This window comes from Pleurodeles waltl, chromosome 4_2, assembly GCF_031143425.1.
Source record: "Pleurodeles waltl isolate 20211129_DDA chromosome 4_2, aPleWal1.hap1.20221129, whole genome shotgun sequence".
NCBI classification, from domain to species: domain Eukaryota; kingdom Metazoa; phylum Chordata; class Amphibia; order Caudata; family Salamandridae; genus Pleurodeles; species Pleurodeles waltl.
The window spans coordinates 344438601-344453932 of NC_090443.1; the positions used below are offsets into that span (position 1 = coordinate 344438601).

General features: G+C 44.6%; 1 long non-coding RNA gene across 1 annotated transcript; it reads right to left on the reverse strand.

Moving 5' to 3' along the window:
• Positions 1-1062: 1062 nt before the first annotated feature.
• LOC138294144 (uncharacterized) lies at positions 1063-14795 on the reverse strand. Its single transcript, XR_011203221.1, has 3 exons — positions 14765-14795; positions 13609-13700; positions 1063-2857 (listed from the first exon to the last, which is right to left on the reverse strand). It is a non-coding gene; the product is annotated as an uncharacterized lncRNA (long non-coding RNA).
• Positions 14796-15332: the final 537 nt, after the last annotated feature.

A 15332-nucleotide genomic window follows, 5' to 3' on the forward strand; every position in this document is an offset into this window, starting at 1 on the left:
AGGGACTTTTCACCAACCTCGACCACTATTCGATCTCTTTCACCAGCCTCGGCCGCTATTCGGTCTTTCTCGGTCCCCACATTCGCAAGCAAATCTGACCCGCAGACCTACTCTCAACTTGTCAATGATCTGTTCTAGTGCACTTAGAATCTTGTCAAAGCCCGAAGTCGAAGTTTCTTTCACTCCTTACCACATGTACCGACTTGTTGACCACGCCCGATCAACCTACTAAACCGCCCAGACCACAACATGGATCAACATACTCCGGAGTCTCTTGACCTCGCAGGGCCCGTCTCAACAACAACAACCACGTGGACCTTTTTATGCACAAAGCGCCAGACGCACATGAAGTTCGACGACTTCCCTACTCTCACACTCGGAGCCGCACCTCCGTTAACTCTATGAAGTTCGACGACTTCACTACTTCTACACTCGGAGTCGCACCTCCGCTATCCTTAAAAGAAAACCCTCGCAACCTTTTCACACACCCTGCGGCAATAAGCTGTGCAAGCGCAAAACCCTAACTTCACTCATACCATCACTAGTACCGCCAACGCTGATTCCACACCTCCGTTCTCTCCATTCGCAAGCTCCGAGATCCCAGGAAAGTCGCGGTGGACCTAGCCCATCATCATCTTGTCAATCTGTTTTACCCAAGAAAAATCTAATTCAACCTTTCGAATGGGGTCTCAAAATGCGTAACCGTTAATTCGACACCATGTACTTTAGGAGTACAGGGTCCCAAAAGACGTAACCGTTAATTCGACACCATGTACTTTAGGAGTACAGGGTCCCAAAAGACGTAACCGTCCTCTGCTACCATCTACTGATAGAGCGGTCCGTGGTAATAATTTACCTGCGTTCGGACGCTCGTTAGGCCGATGAATCTTTTGACTTAGTGGGAACTCTCTGTACTCTCATATCGATCAGTCGCATCAAATCAATAATCAATAACGAACATATGCAACACCTTGAACAACATAACACTTTACAATTAATCCAGAATACATTTCGGCGAACCCTGACCTTTCAGTCAGGAATAACCACACCAGTTTATTGCGAAGTTAGTTAATTTTATTTCCCTATATTAACAAAGCTAGCACAATGTAAATGTTTCTCAACACCAGATGATAAACATATATGAACATTAATAGCTGTCCATAACGTCGAAACAAATGTAATCTATGGAGCATTTGAATCACAAGGCATTCGATAATTGCAATGCAAAGCACTAAGACTATAATCTGTAATGAACTAATTGCGTACATTTAGTCAGCATAACAAGATCTCAAATTGCATCTTGCGACATGTGGAATCCTCGTCTAACCTCAAATTAGCATCGGCATGTGGGTCTTCATGCAAAAACAATTTAGCAACATTAATTTAGAAAACTCCTAGCTAGGGCTCTTACCAAAATCAGCAGTTGGTTACCTAAAAGAAACACAATGCAATTTTACAATTTCTTCTCATATTTACCAATTACGATCAGCATACAAGGAAGCCTTCGTCTCACAGGTACCGTTCTTCGGTCAGCATGGGTACCAATTTCGATCAGCATAGGATGGGACAAAGGGGCAGGGGTGAACGGGGCAAATGCCTCACGGCGGCAAGGTAAACTATTACTTCATGCAAAGGGATCAAATCAAAGTTACAGTCTCTAGGGCAAGAATCATTTAAAGTCTCTTTCTCTCGATTAGAGAAAGCATCAAAGTCTCTCAAAATGGCGTCGCAGCGAAGTGGGCCATAATAGCTACGAAGTCAAAATGTCCGTAATCGCGGGCAAAATGGCATACCTTCTTCTCGTGCACCTGATTTTTATAGACAACAGTTCAAGTCCTGTAGGGTCTCCATTGGAGGGTTCATAGGTTAGCTTCAAATTGACCAATCAAAAACGACAGTTCTCAAGCTTTTACTTAAGCATACATTATCCTTGGAGATGGGTACGCAACCCGCAACATTGTTTCCCAATTATCTTACTCTCAGAGCCTCCATTGTCCGCACCTGCAAGTCGTCCTTGAATTAAAGAGAAAATATGCCAGGCTGGCACTAACTTTAAGATAAGCATGTGAACAGTTTCTGTGGAAAAGTACAGCTTCAAGCAAAAATACACGTTTATTAGCACAGTGGAAAAATACGAGCATCTAAACCGTGAGACCAGGCAACTAGGCCAAAACCTCCGCTAAAGTAATGCTAAGCTAAAACATTTCAAACAAGCAAATCGTAGCACACGTTTATGATTATGTCAGATTAGTGCAATTCTAATTCACCACGTTATATAAAGCACGCGTATAAATGATGGCAAACTACTCTGAGGGCACATTTTGTCCCCGTACAATCTTTATTAATTTGGTTAATGTCACACATGATTATTTCAGCACTACGTTTAAGCGTTAATAAATCAAAACCTTCATTTTCTGCTTCATCACTAGTCATCTAGAATTTTCTGAAACTGCACAGGTTGTTTGTCACCGCACTCGAGCAAGACGTGTCTCTTCAACTTTTGGGTTTTGTATACGCACTTAGGTGGCTCTGTCACTTTATCAAGATCACACTGAATGACGTTATAGGCTGCTCCGCTCTCCACATTTGTATACATTTTAGTGATGCATGTTGCCAAAATGGTTTCTGGTTTTTCATTGATGAATTTGTGTCTAGGTGTACAGAAGAGTCCTTTGTTTATTTTCATATCCTTGATGGTCTTGGTGCAGAAGTCCTCGCCCACCAGGTTGGGGGCCACTTTAACAATGTGTTTCTCCTGGAAGTCTGTCCAGCGGTCGGCAGAGGCTGGGACAAAGCCACACAAAGTGGCGACGGCCACTAGGGAGAGGATGAGGGGAGACATCTTCAAAGAAGAGACCTATGGGTGAGAGAAAGAGAGAGTGAGTTGGACAGCAGGCCTGGCTTTGCGAGATGTAGAGACTATGGGCCTGATTATGACCCTGGCGGACGGCGGAGGCCGTCCGCCAAGGTACCGCCGCTGAATGACCGCACCGCGGTCAAAAGACCGCGGCGGCCATTTAGACATTTCCTCTGGGCCGGCGGGCGCTCTCCAAAAGAGCGCCCGCCGGCCCAGAGGAAATGCCCCTGCAACGAGGACGCCGGCTCAGAATTGAGCCGGCGGAGTTGCAGGGGTGCGACGGGTGCAGTTGCACCCGTCGCGTATTTCAGTGTCTGCTTAGCAGACACTGAAATACTTTGCGGGGACCTCTTACGGGGGCCCCTGCCGTGCCCATGCCATTGGCATGGGCACGGCAGGGACCCCCAGGGGCCCCGCGGCACCCCCTACCGCCATCCTGTTCCTGGCGGGCGAACCGCCAGGAACAGGATGGCGGTAGGGGGTGTCAGAATCCCCCATGGCGGCGCAGCAAGCTGCGCCGCCATGGGGGATTCTAAGGGCAGCGGTAAACCGGCGGGAGACCGCCGGTTTGCCTCTTCTGACCGCGGCCGAACCGCCGCGGTCAGAATGCCCTGCGGGGCACCGCCGGCCTGTCGGCGGTGCTCCCCCCGACCCTGGCAATGACCCCCTATGAGTGGAAGGACTGGACAGGAAGTGACTGTGACGTGAGACTAGTTATTAACAATGGGACAGAGAGTGGGTGGCGGCAAGGAACCAATGACTTGTATATGAGAGAAGAGAGAGTGACAAGGAGACCAGAGACATGTGGGTCAGAGAATAAGTGAATAAGAGAGCTCAAAACCTGTGGGTGAGGGAGCAAGACATAACTGGGAGAACATGGCACATGTGCATAAGGGACGAGATGGTGACGCAGGAGAACAAGTTCCTGTGCACGAGAGAAGGGGCCGCAGTGACTGGTGGTACAGGGTACATGTGTATGAGAAAAGACACAATGACTTGAGCGAACAGGCAAGCGATTCAGAGAGGTGACTCTGAGTAACACTGGAGCAAATATGGAACATAGGCCTTTACTGGCAGTGGCGATGTGCATAGTGGTCAGGGGTTACAGAGAAGCTTGTGGTTCTAGAACAGTCACTCGAAGCAAGATTAGTAAGGTCAGGAGTTTGCACATATTCAGAAGACGCTTAACCATTCATACACAGGAGGATACATCACTGGAGTAAACATACACAAACATGAAACTGTGGCAGACAGGAAAAGGGAAGAAGGAGGGCCCTTTGTTCAGCAGCAGAAGAGGCAGAATCAGTTCAGAGACAGCATTCAGTGCTTGGCAACCACGGCTATTGGGTTTCACTCTAATTTGAACGTGTTTGGCTCCCCGGCCCTATCGATGTTGTTTCCCTTTGCCCGATCCCTCAGGAGATAGGCCCCAATAGGGAGAATGGTGCCTTTACCCCCTCCCTTCCTTTTGTTGCTTCGGTCCTTTAATGGAGTCATTACTTGACTGTCTGCCCTCTACCTTGTCGGCTGGGGGGCTAGTTACAAGGCGCCCACATTCCTCTAACAAAAACCTAAATGTAAGGTAGATTGGTGTACACAATCCAAACGAGGGATGCAACTAGACCCAAACTTTGGGAGGGCTAACAGGTCAACCATTGGAGGGGTAGCTAACACTTCAAACAATGGGGAGTTACTTTCTTTGGACCCAGCAGAAGTAAATAGAGTGATAAATTGTGCATATTAAACATAGTGATGAAACATGACAGGACAGAAATAAGCATGTTTTAGTGAATTTGCCAATGTCTATTGGTAACTAACAATATTATTTACATAGGGCAATGAGTTATTTGACAACTCAAAAGCTACAGCGACAGATTTCAGTACAAAGCACTGAAGAACCAGTTTTTGCCAAGTTGTTATAAGGCAATTGCCTTTTTTGCCAATTCTCTGAGGATTCCTTCTGTGAAATGACAATGAGAAAATCAAATATTTTTAATTTTATCTTCAGAAAAACCCTCGTGTCTGACTGTTGACAAAAAGTATGCTTTCTGTCTGCTCATTGGGATGTTAAAACATATGCTTATTTGAGGCCACACACATGTACGTGCCTCAGAATATTGAGGTTAGTGGGTTATCATACCTGATTTTGGAATTTGTGACTGGCAAATCTCAGGTCTGATTCCTAATGTATCTTCTGTTACTCCTGAGACTGAATATGCAAGTGCCAATCAGATGACAATATTAACGTCTGTTAATAACTCTGCTTCTAGACTGTGCTGTGCTAAAGTATAATAAAATAGTTATTATTAGCACTCCATGTTGAACAGGTATCATATCAGATGATGGAGCTACACCCACCAGGCTGAAAGCAAAGGCAAAAACAAGTAGTTGCCCTGAAAAAAACTTTGCAACAAATGGTGTTCTAGAATGCAAAGGATGCAAGTATTCTTCATGCTTCAAAACAGATAGAATGTGTGACTGATGGGCAATGTCCTCGAAAGAGGCTACTCCAATAGAATTGATGTCTCTTAATAGTATATGTTATTATAACAGCAACCATATTTTTAAATCTGTTCTGAAGCCTCAGCACATAAAGGGTCAAATCCACTTAAGAATCAATGTTGTTACTACACGCTTAGCATGAGAAAGATGGTGGGGTAGCTGACACAGCCTGCTGAGTTCTAGAAGACGCTCCCGCTATCCATGAGGGGGGAAATTTCAGTAGCGAAGATGGTCTTCCTGCTGCAATAACTCTATGTGTTGCAGATTGTGATATGCTTGCCCCCCCCTCCACATTCATGCAGTTGGATAAACTGCTGGGGGATGTAGTCTGGACTGGTGGATGGAGTAGGGTCAAATTTGACATGTTTAGGCTCCCGTAGGGGAATGGACACCTCCCCATTCCTGATCTATTTTTTTTTTACTGTGCAGCATCGCAACTCCAGCACTTGGACAGTGGCTAGAAGATGACCTGAACTTGGAAAAATGCTCACGCCAAGAACATACGACCCACACATGCTTCTGAAGGCTCTTATGGTGGGAAAAACAGAACCTGACTCCCTACCGTATTTATGCAACAAGTGGATCGCGTTTGGCTCAGGGTGGTGACGGTGGTCCTATGCAGGGTGGCATATGCAGAAAATGTTCCCATCTGGGCACCTCTACTGGCCCTGTGTCTAGTGCTTGAGGGCACCCACTAAATATTTCAAAAACCTATACATGCTGGTTATGAGTGGAGTTGTTACTTATAAAGTGCCCTAAGGCTGGACAGACTAAACATCAGAAAAAATAAGAGGATCATCATTAAAAAGATGAAGTTTAAGAGCTTTCCAAACATAGAATAGTTCTGTATTTTGTGCAATCTAAGAAGAGTGTATTCAAAATAGAGGAAGCAACAAGAGAAGGAGCATCCCTCTCTACACCCTCACCAAATGTTTCTAAATCAGGGGACTAATAGCAGACTGGAGGATCCCAAATGAAGGGATTGCTTAGATTTGGAGCAAACACATAAGCAGCATGGGTCCTTTTTCATAACAGGCTTCGTGGGCAAAGTGGAGTGTTTTATAATGGATTTTCTAGAAACTGTCAGCCAGTGCAGCTTAGGGAGAGCCTCGGCTCGGAGACCCTATGGAATTTCGTGAAATTCAGGACCTATCATGATGACATATCCTGAACACCTTGAATACTGTAAATAGCTGACTCAGGAACACCAATATATCAAGCATTGGCATTATTCAATCTAGAAATGATGGTAGTATTAACAACACAAGCTTTCAAGTGGCACAGGATTCAAACAAGGTTTTGTAGATTTTGAGGGAAGTGATAACTGAGCCTTTCAACCCTTTTGATCTATCCCCAGGCAATTTAAATGAGCCACATCACAAAATAAAATGATGATGGAGTGTAGAAACCTTTCAAACACTCACCCCAGTCACAGATCTCGGTTTAATCGATTGCTCATCACATCACCCCAGTTTGGACCCAGCCATATGCAAATCAGTCTTGACCCTGTTCCCCATGGGACTGGAAACAAGCATTCTGAGTCCAGTTTTGCGGTACCATCCCTCTTCAGCAAGGCTAGCTTGAAACCAGTGGTGTAGCGGGCAAGGGACCCACGTCTGGGTATACCCTAGCCACTTAGGGCGCACATAGCAACATCACAAAATAAAATGATGGACAGTGTTGAAGCTTTTCAACCACTCACCTCAGTCACAGATCTGGTTTTAATCCCAGTGTTTGAAAGGTTTCAGCATTCCATCTGCACCCAGCCTTCCCTGTGGCTGCTTTCATGCTGCCAGCAGCATGAAAGCAGCAGTAGGATTGGATGGAGCACCCAGCCAGGGCGCTCTGAGGCAGAGTGGGAGCCTCTGCCTGATTTCTCCAACCCAGCACTGCGTTGCTGGGTTGGAGAGAGCCTAGTGCTCATGTATGTTTGGCCAGACCAAGACGGCAGCCAAACATACATGTGCACTGAGGGGGAGTGCACAGCACTCCCCCTCTGTCCCTGTCACGCCTGTGGCCCCGCTCCTTTTACAGTAAAAACATAAGCATAGTTTATTATGTTTTTACTGTAAACGTTATGCAGCTGCTGCTGCTAGAAGGGGTGGGGGGTGGTGGGAGAAGCTCCTTCACCATAGCAGAGGAGCCACCTCTGCTATTTGGTTAAAAGGGCTTCAGCCTCCCTATCATGTGTCTTAGCCCGGGCTGAAACTGTGCTGTGCTGCAGATAGGGAGCAGTGGTAGACTTCTATAAAGAATTTCACAAATCCACCAGAAAATGAAGTATTTTAAATATGGGGTCTATAGCCCTGAATGTGGGAGTCTACAACTATTTTGTGAGCCTTTCCCCGTCAGGTAAATGAATATGAAATACAACGTATAAATACAGGTTAAAGTAATTGATGGGGAATGCATTATTTTATGCTAAGGGACTTCTCAATTGGTTAATGTCTCTGCAGATGTCTGTGTGTGTAACCAGACAGGCGCAATCTGCATCCTGCTAAGTGCATGGGTGATTAGTGAATGTGTGTTTATAGTGCCACGAGGCCCCAGCCTGTGATTGAAAGCAATATGAATATGCAAATCTTTATTTTTAAATTACATGAAACTAAAGGTAGTGCTCAAGCCAGGCATTCAGTTTGAAGCTCTCTTGGACTCTCGAACTCTAAACAAGCTGAGCTTTTGTGGTTACTCAAACCTCATGTGCCAAGAATTAAAGCTAAAGCATTAACCTTCAATGTGTAAAACACAAGAGAGACAATAAAACAAACATCTAGTGGCCGAGTTCCACATTGTGAAGTCAGAAAACCTGGTCACGGCTTCCCCGCTTGACCAAATAGTGTGATTGTACACATATATTTTATTTCATTGTGCCTCTTTTTTTCTATATAATTGCATATGAGAGCACTTTGAAGTACATGAACTCAGGATGTATGCTGTACAAAAACCTCTTGCCTTTGATTTAATATTTTATAAGTTGCTCCATATTAATAAAAATGTAGATCACATTTAGGGTGCACGTCAACTAACTTGTCTCTTAGTTCACTAATGGCAATGTAATCAGGCCTGGGGGATGGGAAGTGTGAATTTTTCTAGATTCCTGTTTATCAACTATCACTTTTAACAAATGTGCCTCAATGCAGTGATGTACTCTTCTGTAAAAGGTAAAATGCTTCAGCATGGTACCAAATATATTTGTTTAATTAACAAGAGATTTTATCATAATTTTACATGATGTTTGCTGGACGATTTACATGCCAAACATTTTCATGGATCAGCTTGTGCACCGGGTCTCAAAGCTAAGCCAGACACTCTGCTTGCGTTGATTTGGCTGTGGCTCGGCTCTCTGTGATAATTTGTTGGCTTGCTCTCTATATTACACACAGCAGTGGTTCCCAACCTTTTGATTTCTGTGGACCCCCACTTTAACATTAATGGAACTCAGGGACCCCCACTGACTCATCATGGGAATCCAGGGACCCCCACCTGAGTCATTACTGGAAGGTGGGGACCTAATTTGTCAATATTTGTTAATATATTTTAATTTTCTATGCTCTCGCGGACCCCCTGAGAAGGCTTTGCGGAGCCCCAGGGGTCCCCGGACCACAGGTTGGGAAGCACTGACATACAGTATAAGATAGGCTACTACATCTCAAAAACATTAACAGGTAGAGAAGTATTTGATTTTTCAGTGGCTCTCGTGCCTCATGGTGTCATACTCTTGCTCCTTAATCAGCCCACTTGTAACGTGCTCATAAATAAAATGGACCCTGATTGGGAAATGTGTGGAGCAGAATTCCTGCGTGAAATTCCATTCAGCACAATTATAAGAGGCCCAGGGTACCCGCACATGGATTTACTAGGTGTGGAAACAATGAACCATATTTTACCAACTGGAAAACCCAGCATGTAAATCAATGCGGGAAAACCTTACTTTTCTGCACAGACTCTGTCTTTGACCCTTGCCCAAACCTCAAAAGCATGCTCCTGTCTGCTAGCCAACATGTTCCACCCTTTCCTTCATCCTCCTTACGCCTTCCTTCCAACTGCGCCTTACAACACATTTTTACCACAGCCGTTTGGACATTTTTACTACCTGGTCAGAGCTTGTGCTAAATGTTTGTGTTAAACCCTACAGAAAAAGGAATACAATGTGGAACATGACCTGATAAATCCTGGTCTGCACAGTAATTCCCAATTCCTCGTGAGTTAACTCAAAGTGGTGGGATGCTACCACACAGTACTGGTAATTACTGGTGCAGAGTTTGCATCCCACCAGTTCTGTGCAACTTGTAATCCGGGTAATGGTGGCCCATTTAAAGTAACACAAAAGAATGATGGACAGAGTGCTGAAACTTTTCAAACACTCACCCCCAGTCACAGAGATCATTCTTGACCCTGCTCCCCATGGGTACATATGAGCCCGAACTGCCAGGCCAGCCCAAACTGCCAGGCCAGGTCCTCTCTGGACTGGAAACAAGCAATCTGGGACCAGTTTTGGGCTATCACCCCTCATCAGCCAGGCTAGCTTGAATACAGTAGCACAGTGAGCAAGGGACCCATGTCTGGGCATACCCTTTCCACTTAGGGAAACTTTAGCAATAGAGAAGGATGATGGACAGAGTGCTGAAATTTTTCAAACACTCACCCACAGTCACAGATCTGGGTTTAATCCATCTTTCTTTTGCTCACCATGCCATCCCAATTTGGATCCAGCTTCCAGCTGTATCCAAATCAGTCGTGACCCCACCCCCCCCACCACGCGCCACTCCTTTTCCCTCCTGCGAGCCGTGACTGCCAAATGGGCATTGCGCCCCTGATACAAACCCATGGCTTGCCACTGGGAGGCCAGCCCCAGCTCAGCTTCTCAGAGAAAACAGTGCATTGTTAGCCCTGTTGCAGGAGGTCTCTCCATCATGGAGGGTGCACTTCGAACTTCCTGCAAATTTAACCTTCTTTTCCCACTTTCAAAGAAATGTAATCTGGACTACAAATCCAAGGCTACAGTTTCTGAGAAGCAGAATGGCACAGTGTCAAGCTGCCTTAGATGTGCATGAGTGTTTGTTCTGTTTTCAGTTTGGCTTTTCCACAATAATGAGCCATAAAGTGCACTTTTGGGTGTTTTGGTACAATCCTCTGATGCTAGTTCTCAAGGGCTAAGGGCACGCCAGATTTGATGGGTTATTTTTATAATAAGAGCTAGCCATTGACTCTAGAACCCTAGCAACAAGCTACTACCACTAATTCACAGAAGTGGCAAGTGCCTTCTTTACAGGATTTGACTTCTAGGGCCAAACGAGATAGAAAAGCCATGGATTAATTTAGAAGAGTGATGTAGATTTAAAAACCGGGATATCGATAACACGTAATTGACCCAATACTTGTTTTGGTCAGTCTGTGCCTTGCCTGTGTAAAAGAATGTGACTTTTATTATTTTATGGTTAAATATTTTAGCAAAATGCAACAGCTCTGCATTTAAACATGTTTCCACCAAATATGGACAAACTAATTTATTTAGTAGTTGTAACACAGTATCAGGCCACACATCTAGGACTGTCACATGAATGCTTGGGGTTGCAAATGCAGCATCATCAGGCTTTCGTCTTAAATTCTAGAATCTATGCTTCTTTAAGGAAGGGTAGAAGAGAGTTGTATCTCTGGACCAATATGTTTCTCAGTATTGGTGCAAGGAGTTCCACTGAAAGTATAACAGGGAATTGAATTTGTGGCGAAAATAGCAAGATTATGTCGATAATCAGTGGAAGTTTTTTCCATTCAATGAACCAAACAGATCTCATGCCATACTTCAGAATTCGGAATGAGCCAAATCGTAGTGCATTTTCCAGGCATATGGCTCATCCCCAGGGACCGCATATCATTTAATTACTAAAGTGTCTCAGAATCCAAAGGTGATAGCATCCATCCCATAATTCTAGCAGGGAATGTATATTGGCTTCATACAAACCAAAACCAATCAGATGCTTTTTCTGTGGTTGCTGTTGTTTTGCCAATGCTGGATACTTCAAGGGTAAGGGACAGAGAACACATGCTTTCAATCGAGGCAAGATCTCTGCGACTCTTATTTTGTGTAGATGTTACTTCTTGCAGGCCACAAACCATCCTGCTCATGCTTGCTCAAACAAGTGGGATGAACACAACACCCTCTCTGTTAAAAGACTTACAGATCCAAATCAGACACACAACAACATGGTTACAATGGCCTGTGCATGAAGAAGCCTTCACAAGCAACGCAGGCATGCTGAGGGACAGGTAAGACAGCTAAAAGGGTGTCTATCACTATCTAATATTACATCCCTTTGACTTGAGGCTACACACAAGTGTCCTAGCGATCCTGTTACCAAATGAACAACACCATTATGCTCCATATGACAGACGGCTCTGGTGAATCAGATAGGACATGACTGCCACCATTATGCTACGTATGACTGATGGCTCTGTTGGATCCGGGAGGAACGATCAGGGGGAAATTGCTATGTGCTCAAACCTGTGCACTGCTTATATTGCACTTCCTATAGGTTTTTGCCATGGTCCCCTGTAGGCTACCCATCAGAAGATTCTCTACAACCTTGGCTGTTAGTAAAGAATCACTTAGACTTTCCTCATCAACCAGTCTCACAACAGAAAATAGCATCAACTTCGACTTGCATCCCTATGTGGTGTTTTGCAAGGATCTCCACTCTTGGCAACTCTCTTGAAGCCCACATTTTTCTAATGGCAAATATCTTGTAAAGTTTTGACTTAAAATACTACGTTAAAATTCATTATACTCCAATTCACACATGGCTATCTAATATATCTGGTGGTTTCCTTTCCCACGAACTGCCTAACTCATGTTTAAAGACAGATGCCCCAGAACTGGGTAAAGGTGGACACTTCAACAAGAGAAGGCAGGGCAATGGGTTTAATGACCCAACCATTCTACTACTTGATTGTCCATTCTCCAAGGGCATTCAACCAAATCCCTTTTCAAAATTTCCACAACTATGGAGTTATATTTGCTTCTTTCTAACTTCTTGCTTATTTCACAGGAGAACACCACTAATACTCCTTTTTCCACCTACACATCCTCTGTGGGATCTTACCTCTATCTCTCACTCTGCAACCAATCAACCTTGTGGTATCAGAAGACATTTCTGGAATCGGCTATTGCAACAGACTGTGTGAAGGCTTTCATGCTAAAACAATGATAAATCTCCAAAGCTTGCAAAATCATTGCCGCCCATCTCACCCTCAGCCTGAGCAGCGCAGAACACACCTTTCCCACACTGATGACACCTGCTGGCTGCCATCCCATGAAATGGTAAGCTAAGACTCCATGCCTCTTTTATGAAGCCTTCCAAATTAGAGCATCAGCTTACCTTGTGTCAGGTACTGGTGGCCCTAGAGACACTCTTAATATAATCGGTGAATAACATGCAGTTCTTTTGGCAACATGGGACCTTTGTGAGTCAGACTAGAACCCTTTATCTTAAAAAATGGAAGAATAAGCACATTAGAGAGTGAAAAGCAGACAGTGACTTCAGAGAGACAAGGGGAGCAGAAGGCCTCCAGGTAAAGAGGAGGAAAAGGTCCGGTCAGACAGATGGGAAGAGAGGTTGCTTCAGAGAAGCAGAGTAGGGGGAGAGGCCAAACCAGAGAGAGAAAATGAAAATGTCTCCTTTAGAGAGAGAGGGTGAGATATCCAACACGGGGAGTAGGGAAAGAGGAGCTTGAACTAGTGCATGTGCAGTCTGGTGAGCTGATTCATAGTAAACGTATTTTTTTCAAGTATACAGAATATCTTTGGAAAAATGAATTTTAATCTTTTAAGTGTCGCTGCTAATAGACAAAAAGCATCGTCTCCCAACCTTTGGAATGTGAGTAAAACTCACAAGGGGGCCAAGAGCACACTCGGCATCTTAGAGTGGGGAGTCCTTGAGTGCTCAGGAGCACGTGGACTACAGGCAACCATGGAATCCAGGGCAGAGGAGCAGTGAGGATCACTGTTTAAAGAGAGTGCTGATTGCCCCCTATCTCCAGTGATAGGAAAAGGCAATGTGTGGGCACCCAACGTGAGGACTAATAGTAAAGGGAGCTCTCTCCAGCTAGCTGTATTCTGTGTGTTTAAAGTATGAACACGTTCCATGTGTCTGCTGACAGCATTAATACCGGGGCACTTAACTGGGAGAAATAAAAATGAAACAATGAGTAGGAGTGAGGTCCGGAAAGGTCAGATCTTCTAATATACTTACTTGTGGTGTTCTCTGGTGTACAGACAGATGAGATGTCGCCTCCCGCTTGGCACTGCTCCAGCTGGTACCAGATGCTGGGCACTGACGAGTCACTGTTTTCGTAGGGTCCCGAAAGAAAAAGGCAAATTTACAAATGTAAGTTGTAATAATTTATTGGAGATATTTTACTGTTTACTGAGATTCTAGTAGCAAGACGTGATTCTCTGAGCCACTCTTAGGGAAGAGTGTAAGGTCCTACGGACCAGATGCTTCATTGGCCGTAGGCAGAGCGTGTGGCATGTGCATCTTTTCTCATGGAAGGCAGCACTGGGTTTAAATGAGGATGCTTGTACTGGAGAGGATACGACCCCTGAGATCAGACACTCAGCGGGTATCAACTGAGAGCATCCACCTTTTTTTCAGGGGAACGATCCTGTCTCCTACATCTGAGATCCAAGACCAGGAGCAATTATAAAATGAAGATCTCTACAATTATGCTAATAATTCCTTACAAAGTTAATTCACTCCACATCCTCACAAATTAAACCATGTGGTGCCGTCCTTCAAGCAGGTTGAAGACAATACAAAACGCCAACACCGCATGTGTTACTCTTCACTGCCTACAAGAATGCAACCCTGTATGTGAAAACAAAGAATGTCTTCCATCTCATCTGCTGACCAATTTGGCAATGTGGAAAGGAAGGCAGGTGCTTTTCAGTTTGTTGAGGGGGAGCTGCTTCAGGAGGGTCCACCTGTTCAATTGCATGATATCTGGATGTCTGCTTCCTTACACTCCTGAAAATGAGGAACTTAGGGCCTGATTTAGAACTTGAAGGACGGGTTACTCAGTCACAACGGTGACTGATGTCCCATCCGCCAAAATTTAAATCCCATAGGATAGAATGGGTTTTAGATTTCAGCAGATGGGTATCTGTTACCGGTGTGATGGAGTAACCTGTCGGCAGAGTTCTAACTCAGGCCCTTAGTTTACTCTGGTCATACAGTGAGACAATAAACAAGCTGCACAAACCCAGAAAGTGAAGAAATAAACATCAAGACAGACTTTCTTGCTTCTAAAATATTCTCGCCTTTGCTAGGGTTTGAAGGATTTGTTAACTTCAGCATGTTTGGTACAACAGATAAAGAAATTCCTTCAAGACAGCCTTTTGGAACTTACCTCAGCTCGGCTCTTAGTCTGGCTGTGAGTTAAGGAGGCTAAGAGCTCCCTTATATGCAGGTTCAATCCCTTCCAGGGTATCACGTGATACATGTCGAAAGAAGAGGATTAGTCAGAACCGCTGCCTGAGAGTCCAATCATGGAGCTCCACGCAGCTTCTAGGCTCCTGCCCTATACGTCATTTTTGGCAGGGTACCATCAAATACAAATTTGCTGGAGTTTTTCCTTAAAGTCTGACTTCCTTGTTTTGTGCAAAGGATTGATTGGTAGGTACAGGCAGCATACTTCATATTTATGTATATTTGTGCCTTTTCCCAAGGACCACTTCACTTCCTTAAGAGTTATATGCAAACGGGGTACCTGGCTATGTGCTGAAAAGTGTGTAGGTATTCAAACTATTATGCAAAACACGGAAAGAGAATCTGTACTTCATGTGAGCTAAATTGTACAACAGTGAAGAAAAGACAATGGCCATTAAAATGTCTGTTCATGCGACTGACTATGCCTTGTAGGCAAACATGCCCTTCAGTTGTGAATGAACAAAGGGTCAGACAGATATCTGTGCAGG